This window comes from Lagopus leucura, unplaced genomic scaffold (genome assembly GCF_019238085.1).
Source record: "Lagopus leucura isolate 7727_CA_CO unplaced genomic scaffold, USGS_WTPT01 Super-Scaffold_100019, whole genome shotgun sequence".
Classification (NCBI taxonomy): domain Eukaryota; kingdom Metazoa; phylum Chordata; class Aves; order Galliformes; family Phasianidae; genus Lagopus; species Lagopus leucura.
The window spans coordinates 11812116-11833079 of NW_024962273.1; the positions used below are offsets into that span (position 1 = coordinate 11812116).

At 37.0% G+C, this 20964-nt stretch overlaps 1 long non-coding RNA gene across 1 annotated transcript in view; it reads left to right on the forward strand.

Annotated features, from left to right (window-relative positions):
- The first annotated feature begins 5491 nt into the window (after window positions 1-5491).
- The window catches only part of LOC122183752, a 31160-nt gene continuing 15687 nt past the window's right edge, over window positions 5492-20964 (forward strand). Inside the window, exons 1-2 of the long non-coding RNA XR_006180350.1 lie at window positions 5492-5512; window positions 6155-6243. This is a non-coding gene — a long non-coding RNA (uncharacterized LOC122183752). The remainder of the gene's footprint in view (window positions 5513-6154; window positions 6244-20964) is intronic.

Consider the following 20964-nt stretch of genomic DNA (forward strand, 5'->3'; position numbering starts at 1 on the left):
TAAAAAAAATATATATATACGTATAATTTCAATAAGTCTGATTTTCACTGCCAACCATGAGTGCTCTTTAGCTGCTGGTTTTATATTATGATCCAAACAGCAGTAATTAACCCACTGGGAATGTCCAGAGCAGATAACATTGGCGTATTTTAATGGAAAACCTCCAGGAAACTTGGATGCCTGTTTCATCTGCGTTCAACCAATATGGATACACATTTGATCTATTAGACACTGCAGTGTGTATATATATTCCATGTAAATACGGTGACAATATCAATGTCCTGACTTGGTTTAATTAAATTTTCATAATTTTCTCAATTTCTGGATACTGAGAGAATCATGTTTTTTGTGAACATCTTCTCAAATTCAGGCTTCAGACTCAGTTGGCCAGATTCGAATCAGATTCCCTGGAAAGTGAATGTTTAATTTTTCTGAATTTTCTAAGCTTTGAAATTTTCATCAGGAGTACATTTTTCTCTGTACACCATAGATCAAAGTAATACTGTTCTCATACTATAATGATTGATTCAAAAATGAAGATCTCTTAAAATTCTATAGCAAGTAAGTTTAGGATTTTAAGGAACTGTTTATGTATAATTAAATATTCATGGCTGCCTTTGCAAAAGACCTGGATTTACTTTCTGTCCCAACATTTGCCTGAGCAATCCCCTCCAAAATCAGACACATTGAATCAGTGTAATATAGCCTAGAATTTAAATGGTATGGAAAAGGGAAATAAGTAATTTTTAATTCATTTTCTTATTAGAAACAAAATCAGTTTGCATTCTGAGATAATCTAGAATGACTCTTCTCCAAGCTGACACTCAGTGAGATACTGCATCACGTTGGGGTAACCCACAGTTTCAGCCTTACCATAAGGAATTTCTTTATGTTCACATACACTTTTAGAGTGAAAACCGGTATAATTTAAAATATTGTATAATGAGTTTTTTTTAATGCCCCCCAAAATTTTGTTTTTTGCCATCTTCCTGTATTTTTCCATCCAAACTAATTGAAAGCATAACTTCAAATGTCTCAGAAACAATGTGAAATAATGCTATTCATTCTCTTTATTTCTTCTCCATTTCCCTTTTACATCAGGGTCATCATGCCAAGGCTTAGTGGTCAGCCTGATGTGCAGTTTCAAAACCTTATGAAAGATATTGCTGTGACAGGTTGGATGAGACATGACAAGATAAATCCATGTAAAACAATTCTAGATGTTGTTAGGCCTCAATTTAGGACAGGAGTTCTAAAGAATTTTTGCCCTGTGGGAAAGATCTGTAAAAGCCCAACAATATGAAGCATTCCACTTGTTCCACAGTGAAGGTGATACTTAATTAGTGTGCTGGCATGAGAAGTACCAGAGGTTACACTGGCTCCTCGGTGAGTTCTTCTTTGATTAAATACAAGCTCTTAGGTTGCTTCAGTGCAGGGGTCAGGAAGGCAAAAGATGCAAATTCATTCACCCACATTGTTTGCATTTTAATTGTCAAGCTTTGCTGTTTTAATGTGAGCTAAGAGTGAGCCCAACATGTAGATGTGTCTACAAGAAACATTAAGTCTTTAAGTCATTCTTCCTTCCTTATGCTGGTATAGGACCCCCATGGACTTGACCAAGAGAGCTGCTGCAGGATTGTAATGGAGTCCATGGAAGAGGGATATGGTTTCTGACTGGCCATGAGAAAGTAAGCAATCCAAAACTCAAAATGAGCTTTTGCTTATTATTCAACTTGCTGAGAGTGTCCTTGGGCATATACAAGAACAAATATAGTGAAGATATTATTCCTTAATATATGATATTCTTTAATATATGATGAAATCCCCATTGCAAATGCTTCTCCAACCTGACTTGGAGCTACATAGTTCTATAGCTAACTTACAAATAATATGTACAGCAACGTGTCACTAAACTCTGTAAAAGAGAAAGTGAGACCAAGTCACTGACTGAAAATATGCCATGAAGCAGGTAATAACTGGAAACTCATCAGTCATCTCCCTTAAGAACACAAATTGCTTAAGGGTGACTTTCCAATATTTTTGAAATACTAAAAATGTTGCTCTTTTCCCTGCATATAGAAGTATTTAAATAAGTTGATGTGAATGAAAAAGGCAAAACCACCCCTCCTCTCACTCTTTTTTTAAATATTAAGCATGTGAAAAATTGTCCTTTTTGAGGTGCTTAGAATTTTATTTGGCCCGAGACACTTTAAATAAGTTTTTGATAGAATTTCAAATAAAGCTGACCAGGATTTATCTTTCATCTTTTAAAAATGTTCAGCATTTGGCTGGTTACTTAATTTTACAGGAAAAAAAAAAAAAAAAAAGATTGGAAGATTCAAGGACAGAATAAGCTCCCACTCACTACAGAAAAGTTTTGGTTAAAGTACCCCTCCAAGACAAAATGTAGGTCCAGTTCTTGCCTGAACCTATATACTTCAAAATATCATGTGTGTCTCTATGGAACATTTTTTTACTTGGGGACTTCAGGTGAATGCAGCATACAGTAAGAAATTAATGTATAAGGAAGTGATATTAAATGGGGAATGGAAACTATTGCATGTATATCATTTGATAGGAGATTCTGTGCAATTAGAAATCTCACAATAATGTGAAACAAAATCAGATGAAATCAAACCTAGGTTATAATCAAGAGAAGGTATTTCATATTTCAAAATAACTGGTGATAGAAGGAAGGTAGCCCCAACAATAAAACTACTTCCTTTACATTCACTCAAGATGTAGTCAAGTTTTCCCTGAGCTTACTGATAGTGCCTTCATTCAACGTTCAATTTTCTTTATCAGATCACTGCTATTAGGGAGGTATGTTGAACAATAGCAAGCAAAGTCCAAAATTGCTTTCTCACATTTCTCTTTTCCTGTGATTTCTCTCAGGCTATTATTTCAAGACATTGTTCGGCTTGTACTGTAATGCCCAACTTGGGTAATGGGAATATATTTCTACTGTTTCCCACTGCAAAGAAGAGCCTGCTATGGTGCAGTTGGCCATGTTCCATTTGAACAGTATCAGCGTGAGATCATCACTGCCACTAAAAAGTAAAGTGTTAAGCAGAGTGCACAAATATTCTGGGTTTTAAGACAAAAAGCCACCACCACAACAACAAAAATACAAGAAAATCCAGGATAATTCTGGGCAACTAAATATCTGTTAGAACATTTTAACCATTTTTGAGCTATGCACAAATATATGAAATGGAAATTAAATTAGACGGCCCGACGTAAACCTTCTGTTGAGAAAAAACAACAAAACAAAACAAGAAGAGAGCTTAAAAGATAGAGAGAATGAGAGGAAGAGAGAAAGGACAGTTGAAACTGACTTGAGTGTCCCTCTAGGCTTTAGTGAAAATTGAATAGACATTGATGGATTTGTTTTCCTTTCAGATTAAATTGAACTTTTGATTTGAAATTATTTTGCCTGCTCCTGCTTTTGAAGGCTACATTTTTCCTTAACTAATTTTCTCTTGTTAAGGCATTCTAGTTTCAGAGCGGTTGATAGTGTTTTACAGATTGGCACTGTAATCCTCTGGAAAGAGCAAGGAAAGAGAATCACATAAATAACACTGAGCTATACTTTCTTGTATTGCTTTACCCTCACAATGTCATGGCTTTTAAAAATTCCATCTTGTGCAGTTATGATTTTAAATACAATTGAACCATTTCCTAGGATCACATGTTACCAGTTCCATGGAGTTAAAATCTTTCTGGACATTTTAAAATTGCTGCTGAAGTATAAATAGCAAATACTTGTACTGTTCTCCAAATGAGTATGCAGCCTACACTATGTGGCTGTGCAAACTACTTTATGGTCTTTGTGGTTTCTGCTTCTCTGGCCCTCACGGTCTCAGCCTTAATCTCAGATCAGCTTTGCTTACAGTGGAGACCCACTCAGCATAAGTCAGGGAAACATTTTGCTCTACCCTCAATCTTATATTAGTCTCAAGATTATGCTGTAGATCTAGGAATAGGCTATTACGCCCCATGCCTGGGCTGAATATCAAACACGTCCCAGCTACTCTGTGCTTAGCTTTAGGCAGACTGGAGTGATTTCTTCCCACAGTGATCTCATTGTTGCCTGCCTAAGTTAGAGAGGAGCTTCAAAATGTGTATAAACTCATGCTATGTTGTTGCTACTTGCAATGCAGCATAGGTCTGGGTCTCACTCTGGAAGGTCTGATTCTGTCTAAACTGGGCAAGTATGCACTAAGTAACTGTATGGGAACTGCTGAGTCACGGCCTGAACCTCTGATTGATCACCTGAGGCGAGCCATGAGTCAGCCTGAGGAGCACAGGTGAAGGCAATTCACCTGTGCTGCCGGAAGGGGTGGAGCCTGGCTGCATCCCTCCTAGACCTATTGAAGAGCTGGCTAGCAGTGGGGAAGGATCTCTTCTGGAGATCATCTCTCTTGGTGTTTTGTGGTGAGCCTAGCTGAAGGGTAAGCTCTTCCACTTATTCTCTTTTGTTATCGTTGTCTACTTTGCCTAACTCTCTTGATTATATTGTGATTATAACATCTTGATATCCATTGATTATACAGTTATATTGTGATTATAGCATCTTGATATCTATTGATTATACAGTAACTAAGCTGAAACTTTGATCCACAGTGCATCTCAGGGAATATCTGCCTCAAAAAGAGAAGTCATTGTACTTGTTTTATTGGGCTTGTTTTATTAAATGAAGCTATATTCATTTCTAGAAAACAAACAAACAAAACATAGATCAAAACAATTAAAAAACCCAACCAACCAGCCAAAAACCCTTTTCCAGATTAAATATGCTAGAGAGTATATCCTACCGTTGTGCAGGGAAATTAAGGCACACAGACCTTGCTTAGCTTAACATAATGACAAAACTAAAAACAGATTTCCTAAGAAAATTCCAGTAGTCAAACCAGATATACCAGCCACCAGAACTGTCAAACTAAATACCATGACTCTATAGGCTCAGGACATTTTGGCACTAAATTCTATGGAAATAGCTACAGGTAAGAGACTGAATTTTAAACTCTGTAAATAAAAACAAACAAAACACCTAAAATTCTGCCGAGCAATCTTGTTACTATGTTGAGAATGTATTCTTAGCATGTAAATGATTTACTGCATGTGGATTGGTTGGACCAATCATTCAGAAACACCATAAACTATGTCTTAATCCTTCAGGAAAGGTACCAGATCGCCTTTGTTTTGCACACTGCTTCTCTTTGGTACTTTGCATGTGTAGCATCTGTTCCAGGGAAATATCAATCAGTGGGTTCTCTGTTTCATGCACAGATTAATCTCATAACATCAAAGATTAATGTCATATGCTCAATGAAAAGTCAGAATTTATTTATTTACCTCAGCATCCTGCCATATTCCTTGTTACTTCTTGCTCTCCAGATCCTTGTATCGTGCAATAGAGGAGTGGACTTGTAAAAAAGAAACTGAGATAACCCAATAAAATCTTCTGAAGCATTAAAAAGAAGCTTTGGGGAGGCAGAGTAAGATGTAGGTGGGTGAAAATTAACACTGTTTTGCATCTGCCTGCTAAAAGCATCACAAAAAAAAAAAAGGAAAAAACACACCCATAGCATCTTTTTATGCCCCTTGTCATTTTCCTGAATACATTATCAGATTATAAATTGTGAGAATAAGAATCTGGCTTCAACTAGAAATCTCTCTCTCCTTGTTTCACTTTCAAATACACAGAAATAATCAGCCTAGAAACATAATTTGATTTTTTTAAATGTATTTTACAAAGGAAATGATTTCCTGCAGCATCAGTTGCCCAGGACTCAAATGTTCAAGAGGAGTACCTATCTGGCTATATTCTCTTACAGAAAAGATGTGGTCTATTTGGTTATCATGATCCTTTCAGTCTAGGAGTTGCTTCAGAAGCTTCTGTCTCTAGTAGTAGGATTTAGGGAGGTATTCATCTCCAAATTCAACCTTGATACCCAAACCATCTGTAGAGGAACTGTTATGTCACAGCCTGAACTGATGATTGAGCACCTGGTGAAGGAGGAGGAGGGGGGAGGGGAAGGGGGGTTTGGCTGGCTCAGGAATCACAGGTACAAGCCGTTCACCTGTGCTTCCCACATGACTGGAGGCTAGCCCTTAAATGAGCCCAGGCTTCTCTCCTCCCCATTCCTAGGGCTAGCTTCCAAAAGGAGAATGACTCTTGGATGATTGTCACTTCCTGAGAAGTAGTGCTATATGGCTAGAGACTCTATCTGCAGCTGGGTGAGTTGACTTCTTTCTATATATGCTTACTGATATTCCTAATGGTGCTTGGCCTGATATTCTCAGGATCAATGATATCAAATCACTTTTAGCTGATAACCAGTTTTGTTAATAGATAAAAGGCAGGGGATGATTATGAGGCTTTAAGTTAAACCTTACATATAATTAAGCACTTATGTTATGGTTTAGAAGAAGCCCTGCCAAGCAGAGATATGGAGCAGCACTTGCAGGACAAATTCTATAGCTGCAGTTGATGAGTCTCTCAAACAGAAAAAAAAAAAAAATGTTACAGAAAAATTTTAGTATTACACTGAGAGAAGTAGATTAAAAGAGGCATCTTATTTCTTAATCTTCTATGATGTAATCAGACACTCTTGTTTGCTTGTTTTCTAATTTTGAAACAAAAGTGTGAGAGCTGGGAAACAATGGTGAGCCTAAAGTCTGTTTCTGATGTGTAAACCTTAAAAATTTTACCTTTTGAATAGTCCAGCTAAAATAAAATTCAGACAAGTACTTCTTGCAGAGTACCAAGAGTTTATATTTCCCCTGATTCTTAGAACTAGGGGATCCCACCCTTTAACTCATTTGTTTTGGGATATAGGCAAATAGAATGGCTACTGTTACTTGTGTAAAAAGAGCAGATGGGAAAAATAAATTCTATAATTTCTGGAAGAAAATTCAGTGCATCTTCTGAACTACAAGGGATAAACAGTGGAAAATGTTAGAACTTACCTTCAGGTGTTGATGTTATAGTTTGTTTTGAGTTTTGTTTAAGATGTGAATTAAGGGTTTCAATAATAGTCTTTCCTCTGTCTTCTGAGCAGCTAACACATTCCTTGTTGCTTCCTTGTTTTAATATGTGATAAAGTAATTCAGAAGGAGAATAGTGAGTGTCAGGCTGTGTATTCCACAAAAACCCTCTGAGCTGCTTTTCAAGCTCTTTTAAGTAAGAATCTAACTTTTTCTGCAGTGCTTGTTCTCTTCTTGCTGTTTCCTCCTCCAAGAACTCTAGGAAAGTATTCACAGACAGCAAAGATATCAGCACCAACAGTGGCTCAAATTCATTTCTGAGCAGACTGAAATACTGTCGGAACAGCTGGAGTTCCGTCAGGAATGTGTGCAGCCATGTGGGCAGGAGAGCTGCACACACATACATGTACTTTCTTGATCCAAATTCAGGTGGAATTTGAGTGAAGTTTTTAAAATTTCTGTTTGGGAGGTCTAGGATCACGGTGCTGTGTAGTACGATGTATCATATTTCATAATAGAAGGCTTTTATTTAAAATCTGTGACAATGCCAAGTGCTGCTGCTTACTGAAATCCAATTACTTGAGAAACATTCAAGACATCGCACTTCAAGATGTCATCTCTAAGGGGAAACAACTGCATTAAAACAGTCATGAAACTTCAGGACCAAACACTTAGGAAAAAAAAAAAATCAGCTGTAAAATTTAAAGTACTGATTTTCATTTTCCCTCTTCTTCAGTAATGTCATGCAAATACATTTCATTGGGATTCACCACAGGCACAATTATCAATATTTTTTTCTGCTGGATTGCAACTGGAATAAGTATGTACCCAGACGCTTGATAAAATGCGTCTGATTTCACTCTTTGTGAAGCACAGGGTTATTAATTATTACTGTTCTCACTCTTCTGGATATGGCAAAGAAATAGCAAAATCAAATCAAATTTGTCTCTGTATTTAGCCTACGATATTTTGATTAAAGAAGGTACTATAATAACTGGAGCATAGTTGCAACAAATATTGATTAATTGGAGATCTCGCAACAAATTTAAGTGCTACGCTGTTTTTATGTAGGGTTGAAAGTACTCTACAAAACCTCTGTTTTACATCCCAGGAATGATGTCATTTTTGCTAACATTTTCATAATTTGTTAGTTGTTTATAAGAAGCAATATGGGATAGGCTAGCAAACGTTAATATTTTCACAAAAAAAATTATTTGTTTCTTTAATTCTTTTTTCCTAAGAAAAGGAGTCTTTAGAAAATGCAATACAGCTTAAACTGAGATTGCCATAGTGCAAGATGTGTGAGGTCATGTATCAAGTAATGAGGATATGTTAAGCAGTTAACAGTAAACACTAGCCATCCCATTACTTGCTTATGTATTCAGCTCTTTTTAACACCAACTATTTCAGGCTCTGAAAGATTCAGATGTATTTTATCTCCTGTTGTTCTTGTTAAGATAAATTTTAATGGCAGGCTAAACTTTCTGGGCTTTTATTTTTTTTAAATTCAGCTTTTCTTTGCTTGTATTTTTCATACGAATTAAATCTGTTAGGGTGAGACTATGAACCTCTTGTCTTTGACTCCAGTATCAGGCTGGATGAGATCTTCAGTACTGAGAATTGCTTTACTAATTAGTATAAACTACTTCATTTTCATAATTGGTTCTTTCATCCTCATAGAATTCTTTCATAGGTTCTTTCAAAGAATCGTTTGAAGCACCTTTGGTAAACATGCAGTCTCTGTACTTCTTTAAATATGGCACTCAGGTAGACTGACAGCAGATCAGGTGTTAGTCCAGGCTAGTATATGTATAGTAATCCTTGAAGTCTTCTCTAGATTTCCTGTTAAAAGTTTTGCTCTTCCTCCAGCTTGTTTATCAACAGAAGGCCTAATACACTGAAATACTTTCATGTTATAGTGGATACTTGAAATTTATAAGCCAGTATCCTACTCATATCACATCTTAACTATCTTTAGAAAATGAGCTACAGGAGGTCTAACCAAATATCTTAAGAGAAACAAAAATGGGCATAAGCAAAGTAATTCAAAACTGTTGGAACAGCTTTGGTCATGCTTGCATGTGGAGTGCTCTTTAAAAGGTGATTACAGTTAGTGAGAGTGTTGGCTTTTTGACCTCAGGAAGCAAGTGAAATTCTAGGAAAAATTTTATTTGTGGCTGTTGAGTGCATAATAGTTTTACTGCAAGAAATAGGATGATAAAGTAATACTCAGAAGTTACTAAGTGGCTTCTCCAAAATATATTTTTCATAAATTGCTCTTTTCTTCTAACTCTTTCTACATCAACCTCCAGGGGGCTTTCAGAAGAGCAAGAAGAAATGAAGATGCTCTTCACCTGAATTTTTCTTTAAGTCCTATTTTCAATGAGCAATAGAAATAAAAGATTTTCTTCCATCAAATACTTTCTGTGATGGCAGCAGTTTAGTGTGAATGTGTGATAAGAATATCTGCAATGTAAAGATAGCTGGGAACTTTGAATCAGTCCCTTGGCTGACAGTGGGCAGCCCAGTGTGTTACAGAGGAGGGTTTGAGAAATCCTGTGTCTGGCAGATGTGAAACAGTTTGCAGCCATGCTAATCGCTATTGCCTTGGAATTGATTTGACCCTGGAACATGAAGTGAGGCTTTATTTTTGTCTTCTCTTGCTTGCTCTGGATATTTTTATCAGAGTAAATGCTTCTTTTTCCCCCTCGGTCTGAGATAGAGAGCTATATTTGTTACTGGTGAAAACCTGTAGCAATGAGTTTAACTGTTTAACTATTCAGTAAGAATACAGGTCTTTTAATACGGGAAATTATCATCTTTTATCAAAATATTTTCCCTTTTCTCGTATTTGCTTCCTTTGAATTTAAGTATCACTCTTCCTTCTCGTACTGAAAGATGCGAAATCGCAATGTTTCATTTTTCACTTCAAGTACTTTTTTGTAGATTGCCTTATTCATCTACGTATTTTCTCAATGTAAACAAGCCTGGTGCTTTTAATTCCTTTTCTAGGCAAGTTGTCTTGATGATTTAACCACCTTTGTCTGGACCTCCTTTAACTACTCTGCTTTTTGGATGCTTTTCTTTAATCTGAGTTGCTTCTCAAGGTATTACATCTCATTTATGTAATTGCTTTATATTCTTAGACTTCAGTCAAACAAAACAGAGTTGAATCTTCAAAGAGATTGACAGATGTCATACTGCCTGCCAAAATTATCATAGAAATATGTACACAAATTAAATTCTATTTCAATGCACACTGCTTTATTTTTTTTTTTTTTTAAGGCTTGGTGGATATATATATTATTTGTCATAGTTTTGTCCATTGATTTGTTCTTGTTAATTTGGTTAAAGGTCTGACTTCCCTAGCCCAATGATTTAGGCCACCTACTCATTTTATGTCACTTACAGTTTCCTATAATTAATTACTTCATTCAGGTCGAAAGCTTGCAGCACAATTACTGATAAATCTCTTGAGAAGAATAGCAGAAGAACAAATAATAGCCTAGAAAACAAAGAGTAAATTTTTTTCAAGTAATCATTTTAATTTCTTTGCAAGTAAAAAGATTCATTGGTTTTCTTAAAAATTTTCCACTCATGGAGAATTCCAGCTTATCCATGGACTACTTTTTGAGATGACTTTGAAGCATAGAGAAGGCAGACTTTCATTAGGGTGCTGCTGACAAACCACGTGCAACACCACAAACTGTTGTTCTTAAAAACTATCAATGAAAAATCACTGAGAAGGGCAGATGGGGAACAGAGGCTTGTTAGCTAAGCTGAATGTATTGAAAAATACATCACTAAGATATTAGAGGATCTTATACATTGTAGCTTTCTTTAATTGCAGTGACACTCAGCATGTCTCCAGGTTCCATTGAGTTGATAACATAGGTTTGCTTACATGTGTCCTTATTTCCAGACTTGAGGAGCTATTGTTAAAACATTTCAGGCAAAGCAAGCAGCTGTAATGTTCAAGGAACATAGAAATTTCACCTATTTTACAGATGAAAGGAAGAATCTATGTGCAAAGGGCAATTCCATGCAATCACTATAGTTAAAAATACATAAATAATTAGGTTGATAGCAATAATATTCATGTTCTTGACAGTAATTAAGTTGGAATGGATGTAGCTGTGGGGCTAGGGCTCCTCTACGGAGTCAGCAAGATATTAGGTGTAGGTGAAAATGTACAAATTGTGGCTTTTTATTGGTTTGCAGTGTGTAGATGTGTAATTATGTCTTTGTGTCCAACATAATCATAAGATGAATGACAACCAGCTAGAGGAACACGGGAGGTCCAGGAGGTCATCAGTTAGATTCCAGTCTGAGAACTGAGTTAAAGGTATAAAAATCTACACATGTGTCCTAAGCAATAGATTGCACATGGGGGTTTGCTGCAGAATGAGATGAAGTTCTTAAAAACACTCCTTATGCTACCTTCAAAATATGGTGTTTATGGATAGAAAGCCTGCTTGCTGCTTATTTGGCTTGGAAGAAGTGACAAAGCAGAACAGATGCTTTTTCTTTTGCTGCTTGAGTGGAATAATTCCAAAGAAATTTGGAAAAAAGTACTGGAATTTTAAGAGTCTTCAGAGAAATGTTACTGAAAATTTATCTTCTACAGTGCATGTGACTTAGAAATTAGTTCTCAGATAATAAAATAAAGCAGAACAGTATTCAAATAGAGCTGAAAATATATTTCTGCTGTGAAACTAACAGACATAGGCAACTAGGAAGGGTGGAGGCAATGCCTCTGTTATAAATAATAAATGACTTCCTGTGGAAAATGGTAGATATATGTAGGGGTAAGAAAGCCTAGAAAACCCTTTTTCTTTGAGGGTAGAAAGGGGTTTCCGTGAACTTGAATTTACCACTAGCATGGGCATGTTTATCTTCTGACAATTCATGGTGTGAAATGGTGGAGAGGGTTTATTTTAACCACACAAGTCCCCCTAGGTCTCATTGCTGTCTCTATGTTTGGTGCTTGGCACAAAGAAAGTTTTTACTGAGCAGACCATTGGCTGAGGCATTTACTAGGCAAACTTGAAAATCTAATGCCACATATGATTAATAATAAGAGTTCTGCAAAGAGAAGATATCAGAATTAGAATCATGTTCAAGCACTGTACGCCAAAAGACTTTGTTCTGTCACTCAATTACAAATAAAGTTATCCATCATTGATATTAAAGATGTACATCATGGATAATGTGAATAGTGGATAATGTGAGATCCTGTAGGGAATTTTTTTTTTTTTTTTGCTGCAATTGCAACCAATGTCCTTGCCAACTTCCTGTCATGATCAGAACCCTGAGATCATGGATTTTGTTTCCCTGGGAGGGGGGGAAGTTTTGGGAGACCTTTGTTTTCATGCCACTTCTGCTGTTGTATACATTATCTAACTGCCACAGTGATCATTCAGGCTCGATGCCAGGGTAACCATAAGCCTTCAGGATGAGAGAGATGGCATTGGTATTCAGCAGAAATGCCAGCACAGAGAAGGCAACTTTCTAGAGTCCTTTCACTCCCATTTCAGAGCAGATTGCATGTGCTGCTTTGAGAGATGTACAACATTTCCCAGAAGTTATTTGGTAGGAAGTCAGACTACAAGCCAAGGACAATGAAATGAGTAAACTGAGGGGGTATTTTTGGACACCTTAAGTGCAGTTCCTCTGAATACACAGGCATTGCAACCAGTGTTCTGTGATCAGCTGTTTGTATGCCTCTGAAATGTGCAGGTATGGTACCATTAGTGGTAAGCCACATGGAGCTCATAAAACAAAGCCTAGAAGTTAATTACTAATCAAAGCCAGCAAAAAATGTATTTTGCTTTAATATGACAATGCAGTACATAAACTCTTGAGTTAACAGACACTTTAGAAAATGAATAGTGATTACTGTTATAGCAGCTGTTTTGTCAGCTGCTTGAGAACCACAATATGTTAGCCAGCAATACATTAGCAAATGACATAAAGACAGATAGGAGTTGAGACTTTCCATGCTGCTAGCTCCTCTGAGATAAGTAGCATCAATAGATACTCTGTTTAGAACCTCAACAGACAAACTAGGGACAGGGTATGGGAAGGGGTCATCGCAACAGTGGGAGGAGTTGGATATTGCATATTTGAACAGTTGTCTGTTCTCTGAAGAGGCTTAGTGAAGTGAGTGTACAACTGGGGACAAAGGGGAGGAACTTACCTTTTGTCCTACTTAAACTGTAAGCTCTCTGGGGCAGAGACCCTCTACTGCCCTTTGCTTTGTTCTGCACTTCACTTTCAGATATTGTTGTATTATAAGCAATATATTATTTAATCACAAGGGCTTTACTTTTTGATGGTTTTCAATTCACTAGCTATACAAGTTCAAAGTTCTTAAGCTGTGCCTTATATATGTTAATTCTACAAATGTTTATTCAAGGGATTGGAAGAAGTCATTCTTTAACAGGTTAAAATACTCAGTAGTGGATTTGTGAAGATTTTAAGATCCAACACTGGCATATCCATTTTAAGTATGACACTTGTCTGCATTTCACACTAAAATAAGTTCTTGCATTTTCAAGTAACTTGCTTATGATCTAAGAACAGGATCATCCTTAAGTTATTTTGTTGGCATTTCGTGTGGAATTGTAGGCATGAATTAATAAAAATGGCTTCGGAGGTAAACCAAACAAGGTGGTAGAAGCCTTAATATCTGTGGGGAGGGATAGGGTCAGGGAGGGAATACTTGCTAGTAGACAAAGTGAACCTACAGTCACAAATATACGCTTATTTCATAGTCTTTGTATCATCTGGTATTTGTCATCACAATTTTTTTGAGACATGTCAGTATAATATTTGTATAGTGGAAATGGACTTGAAGACTCTGCCTACACAACAAAGCACAACAAAAAGTAAAAGAAACTCCACAACTCTGAAATGCTGACAGGTTTTACTCTGAAATGCGTTCTGTATTTCTGTGCTTTAACTGCTATGTATGCTCAATATCTGTAGTATTTGATGCCATTTATCCTGAAGTTTCAAGGTAGAAAAAATCCACACAAAATGAATGAACAAAAAAAAAACACCCTTAAGTCTTTGCGCTTCATTCTTTTTCTTTGCATTGAGAGACTCAGGAAAAAAAGCAGTAAGCATGTTGCTTTATAATAAATCTGTCCAACAATGAAACAGTTGTGCTTACACCCTTAGCTTCATTGTCTTACAAGTTTTCTAGGCAGTTTAGGGAAGTTCAGCACTCTGCAGTGGTAAGTCTCCTGTAAAAGCATTGTCAGCAAAACCATACAATGAATAACCTTTGATATGGAATCAGTGCTGTGGGAAGCAGCATGGGGCAAAGAGAGTTTCACTTGGCCATAGTCAGAAGCAGACACAATTCAGATTGGCCAAGCACTATTTAGAAGCTCCTTTGTGATTCACCTGTTTCTGTGCACAGGTGCTGAGAGGCATCAAATTCTTATTCTGTTAATTTTAGTTGCTAAAGGATTGTTGCCAGTATCTCTGTTACAGATCAGACCCATAATGTATGCTCAAATTTCATTGAGATGACCTTTTTTTTTTATTCCACAGCTAAAATTTCAGCTGGTTTATGGTACCAGACTCAGTAATCGAGTAGACAGGCATGGTGTTATATACTTATGATGCTGAATTAGTCATAGTGGCAGATCTGAGGGCACATCTATTTCTAGAATCTCCAGTTTAATTTATGATTTTATCTTGTTTTTCACTGTTTTTTTTTTTTTTTTTTCTCAGTAATGCTTCTAAATTCCACAGGTTTACCCATCCAAGGAATTTCCCTGACAACAAAAATATGATCCTGCACTCTCCCATAAAGATGCAGACTGTTATTGATTCACCCTTTTTTTTTTTTTTTTTTTGAGTATTGGTTTCTCTGGATGGCATGCAAAGGGTAGTTCTCAAATTCTCTTCCATTTCTGGCCTAGATGAATAATGCCAGCAATGCTTCAATGCAGAATTTATTATAGTGCACTCTTTGTCCTCTTGATCATTATTACTCAGGTGCTCTTTCCACCTGCTTATTCTTTGCCAGCTGCAGTGAGTATTCACAGGCTGACTAATAGGGCAAGGAAAAGACTTCACTTTCCCTGCTGAGTGGGGAGACAGCAGGCATGCCTTCTAATCTTTACGCTGCCTTTGAGCTGTGACACAATGATTACTTCAGCAGCTTTCTTTTTAGGGTTCATTATATTCATTGCATGTAAGTTGAACTGGAAACTCCCTGAAATATATAAAAGTAGATTATGTGGAATGTCTCAGCTTGTCCTGATGTGGACGATGATCCTGTTCTACATATGGAATTTTTCTGACATGGAGAAATTTACTGTTCTACAAGCAAGATTTCACCATGTCATTTCTATTGCTGATGTTTGGTGCACTTATACAGTTCTGGTAGAAGACTATGCCTATAGATCTACATTTAGAACCTGTAGGGTTAATGTGACATTAACTGGCAGCAGAGATATTTGCTTTTCTGTTTCAGAAATATCATAGAGAATTTCTTCAGATTATTTCATGTTTGTTCCATACTTCCGTTTACAAAAATGAGCTCTGTGATTTCCTACAGTTTCTGTCGAGTCTGTGATGCTCTACACTTCCAGTTGGTACTTATCATGTTGCCAGCTCTTCCTTGAAGTCCTGCAGCATACTAAGATTTCAAGTAGTATGTATTATATTTAAATGTCCATATTTCTTGATTATCATATTCTGCACATGCTCCAAATATGACTTCATATTACTTGGCATAATGACAGAAATGTCATGTACTTACAGGAAAAGGAAACCACATCTGATTTTTTTTTTTTGAAGAGCACAGTTTCATAATTTTTTTTTTTTTGTACAGACATTACAATGAAATTAGAATGCAATCTTTGGATTCCAGAGCTTTCCTCTTGGTATGCCTGTCTGCTTTAAGATTCCTGTTGTTAAAATGTGGTTTAGAAACAGTGTTTCCAGTGCATATGACTTAGAGCTGCTATCCAGATCTTATCTATATAGTGGACTGCAGTACCTGAAGGGGAACCTAAAGGAAAGATGGGCAGGGACTTTTTACAAGGGAGTGTAATAACAGAATGATGGGAAATGGCTTTAAGCAGGAAAAGAGTACATTTAGACTTATAATTAGGAAGAAATTCTTCACTGTGAGGGTGGTGACACACTGAAACAGATTACCCGGATGTTGTAGACAACTCCTCTCTGGTGGTGTTCAAGGCCAGGCTGGATGGGGCTTTGTGCAACATGATCTAGAGGGAGGTGTCCCTGCCTATAGCAGGATAGTTGGAACTACGTGATCTTAAAGATCCCTTCTAACCCAAACCATTCTGATTCTATGATATGCTGTTTTTTAGCATGATGTGAAAGGTACTTGTGGAAATTCTTTTAGTTGAGAGCATGCACGAGTGCTTTCTCTGAAGTAGAGGAATGGGTAGATATTCTTTCTGTAGATAACAGGAGAGAGATTCTTATTTAGGCAAATAGTTAAGAGATGCTTTAGTGAAGAGGGCAAAATGGCTCCCCAGGTCTCAGAAGCACTCTGTGTTCATGCTGTCATTTTGAGTTTACTAACTTGCAGAGTGGATGGCTGGTAGCTGTCAGTCAGCAGAGTAACATGTGTTAACAAGATTAACAGTGTTTGAACACTGCCTCATGTGCTGACAGTACTTCATTTGAAGTGCACTTCAGTCGTTCACCTAGGCAGAAGAAATCTGTAGGCACTTTTGGGCCAGGTTTTACTCTATTCAAAATCAATTGGCGTTTTGTCATTGAATTTAGTAGGTGTTGATCAGACCCTTAGTACTGCCTAAGGGGTAGACAGAAGAGAAATTGAGACTGAGTGGGGAAAAAGGTATATTGTTTTTGTTTATTTTTATTTGCCAATGAATATGTGCTAATGAATTCAACTGTCTGATTACAAAAACAGAAGCTCTTAAAATGATGCTGTATTGCAGCCATTCTGTGTTTGCTAAAACTGCAGTCTTGTTACCATGATAAAAGGTAAATCTATTTGCAGGGTTCATTGTAATTTCAAGCTGAAATTTAATATTTCAGTTTGTTCTACCCACCTTTAAAATTGCTGTTGTGAAAAATATTGCTTGCATAATAAAAAGATTTCTTACATGCAAAACTTCAGATGATGTCATTCAGTGATACCAGTGCGCACCTCTTTCACAGCAGCTCTTGACTGATCATCCACATAATCAAATATGCTTCTAGTGGTAGCCGTTATTGTATGTCCCTTTTCGGTAGTAGATAATCCCAAACCATGCTTGCATGCTTCATGGCACACACACACAAAAAAAAAAAAAAAAAAAAAAAAAACAGGGATCACAGGAGGTTTCCTTTAACTTTAGCTGCTTAAGCTGCAGGCACTGTCTGCTCTTCCTTCTGAGTTGTTTTGTGTGTGGTGAAACTAAAGTGTTGCGCCAGAAAAGGTGTGTTCTAAAATGTTTTTTTTTTTTTTTTTTTCCTTATTTTGCATTCTTCAGAAAGAAATGCAAATAATTGTTCTGTTAAGCTTTATGCTCATTGATAGACAAACCCCACAAGAGGTGGTGAGGAAGAAAAAAGAAAGTATATTTATAGTGGAAAGTGAAAGGAGAAGGTAAGAAAATATTTGCGTGTGTATCCAACAGTCCCAAAGTTTAACAGGGGAATCCATAGCAATGATAACTGTGGAGTTCTTCTTGTTTTTAGGAAAAAGTATCTTCACTTTATTGCAACTGTTTCTAGTATGGAAACTGAAGAACCAGAGCAATGAAATTTGGCTTTTTGCCTTTTCAGGGGGAGGTTCATTTCTAGCCTAGCAAATGTGACTTATGTAACAACAATGATAATCTGTCATCTGGGAGATATGGAAGCCCTATTAGTGAGAGATGAGAAAAGTATGTTCAGCTGCAGTAGGCTGCTAGAAACATGTTTCGAAAAGAATCCTAGCCTGATGTCCCTGGAGGTAAATATTGAATCTGTCTCAAGTCTTAGGTGGATGTGAGAAGGAATATGTTGCGACTGAAAATATAACGGTTGGAGTACACTACAGAAGGGTTGCTGGGATGTGTGGAACATGACTGAGACTACTGTTGTTCAGGCACCACTGAATTCCTCTAAATGTATCCACACCATAAGGAGAGGAGAAGATCTTATTGTTGGCAGCATTCACTAGCAAGTGTAGCAGTTGCTTCATGTGACAGACTGGAAGATGGTTCAGCTGTTTCTAATGTAACCGATCTGTTCCAGATGGAAATTCAAGAGATCTGGTACATTCAGACTGGATAAAGAGGCCTCAGCTGTGAGTTCTGTACCTCTTGTGCTGTCCTTGCTCTTTTAGGCTACTCTGCATTAACTATGTGGACAAACTTATTTATTCAAAACAGCTCATTTACTAGCTTTTGATGTTCTACTTTAAGTGTATGTCTCCATCTGTATCTCTGGTCTCTGCATCACCTCTTTTGGGAGGCCTTGTCACTGCTCTGCCTGCCAGTTGTGTTTCAGGCTCGACTTCATGGATTCTGTGGTTAATATCTTAAGGCTGACACAGCATGTGGAAATGCACTGCTAATTCTGTGGTATCAAATCCTGCTGCTTATCTCCAGCTAAAAGAGTGTAGATAGGTAATAGTGCTAACCTGTCAGAAGAGATCTGAAGGCTCTATTTCAGGACATAGACCTGTATACCTTGCAGGTATTTTATTTGTTTTTGGTATGAGGTTCCTGTCACTTTTAGACATAGAGAACTGGATTAGCAATATCACGGTTCTCACCATGTTGACAATTCCTGATAGTAATAATAGCCTTTGTTCAACAGAAGGAACTTTGTTGTTGGATATGAAGATATTAAGAGAGACCGCTAACTAAGTTATACAATTTTTTTTGCTAATAAGAAAATTAATTTGATTTTTTTTTTTCCTTTTTGCTAAGCATTTGGAATATGTGTAATTCCAAATACGTGTGGGTGTTTGGTCTGGAAAACTAAAGTAGGAATAATGAAAAAGCAGAGTTTACATGAGAAGAAAGGTGAATAAAAAGAGAAGTGTGGGTCGATAAGGAAAGGCTTAGAATATTTTAAGGCTAGTAGATGAAAAATACAGTTCAGTATAGGTAAACAATGAATAATGAGTTAATTGCCAGTATTCCTAGCTGCTTTATACACTTGGAGAAATAAAAGCAAGGGAACATATTATGCAAATTTACGGCATGCTATTATAATAATATCTTTGTATTATATATTATACAATATATAGTATTGCCTGCACTGAGGCCAATAGAGATTTGCAGTTTTACACCTCTGAAGGACTGGACACTTAAAGAGTATCAGCTATGAATAGTGAGAAATATAGAAGTGCCAGCTTTTTCAGAAACTCTAGATAGAGGAATAGGGTTACATTATTTGCTTTCTCATTAGTATTTAATTTGCACAAGTTGTTAAGGCAATAGAGAGCATAATAAACATTCTGTATGCTACTTTAGAAACAGTTGAAATAAAAATTTAGAAATCATCTGAAGCCCCTAAGTCTACTGAAGGAAAAACTTTTCCAAGTCCATAAAGAGCTGCTATACTTTAAACTGTAAAAAAAAAAAAAAAAAAAAAAAAAAAAGACTTTGAAGTGTTTTCAGTTACTGTTAGCTGTAGTCTGAAGGCACTTGATATCTGTGCAGTTCTGCCTTTTTAATTTTGGCAGTTAATGTTTTCATCATAGATTGTTTAATTTAAGCTGTAACTGCTTTGAGTATTTACAAGACAAAAATATGGCACAGAACTACAGAATTGTAGGGGTTGGAAGGGACCTCTAGAGCTCAAGTCCAACACCCTGCTAGAGCAGGTTCCCTACACAGGTCACAGAAGGAGGTGTCCAGTTGGGTCATGAGTAATTCCAGAGGAGGAGACTCTACAAACTCTCTGGGAAGTCTGTTCCAATGTTCTGTAACTCTGACAGTGAGGAGCTTCTTCCTTGAATTAGTATGGAACTTTGTGTTCCAGTTTCTGCTCACTGCCTTTGTTCTACTGTTGCTTGCCAAATTTTACATGAGTGTATGGGAACTGCTGAGTCACGGCCTGAACCTCTGATTGATCACCTGAGGTGAGCCATGAGTCAGCCAGAGGAGCACAGCTGAAGGCAATTCACCTGTGCTGCTAGAAGGGGTGGAGCCTGGCTGCACCCCTCCTAGACCTATTGAAGAGCTGGCTAGCAGTGGGGAAGGATCTCTTCTGGAGATTCCCTTTGGTGTTTTGTGAGCGAGCCCAGGATAGGGGTAAGCTTTCTATTTATTCTCTTTGTTTTCATAGTCTGCTTTGCCTAACTCTCTTGTTTATTTTGTGATTATAACATCCTGAAATTCTTTGATTATACAATGACAAATGCTAATTTTCAAGGATGATGATCACACAGAATACCATTGATACACAGTGGTATCTGTACAGGGCAAAAAGAATTTCTATCTGCCACTTCTATTCTAACAAATAATCAATGTTATATTCTCAGTATTTCATAGCTTCAGAATTTAAGTGTATACACTGCATGTAGGGAAGCACATATGAAAAGCCACAGAAACTACTTCAGCTCCTCACTTGCAAGAGGTTTTTGCAAAGGGTCGCTAAGCAGCCACAATGGAAATTCTATCTGTGCCTTCTATGTAACAGCCTAGTTTTCAACACGGTGTAAGGGATTTATCTCTCAAATTGGATGATGTTTGGAAGGAGAGAGTTGTTTATGGATATCCTGTAGTTGATAACGTAATGGAGAAAGATAAAGACAGAAACCTTCCTGGTTCCTGAGGTTTTTGAATTCTTTTTCTAGGTAAAACTGTTTCCTACTTCATGTTGAATACTGTTTGTGACCAACCTCAAAGTTGAGTCCATTTCACTGCTAGTATTTCCTGAAGGTAGCTTGTATTTACCAAGTCTGATCTCATGAAGTAATGCCGCTGGGCTTATTACTTAATGTTTCTCAAACTTGTTTCCCTCTTT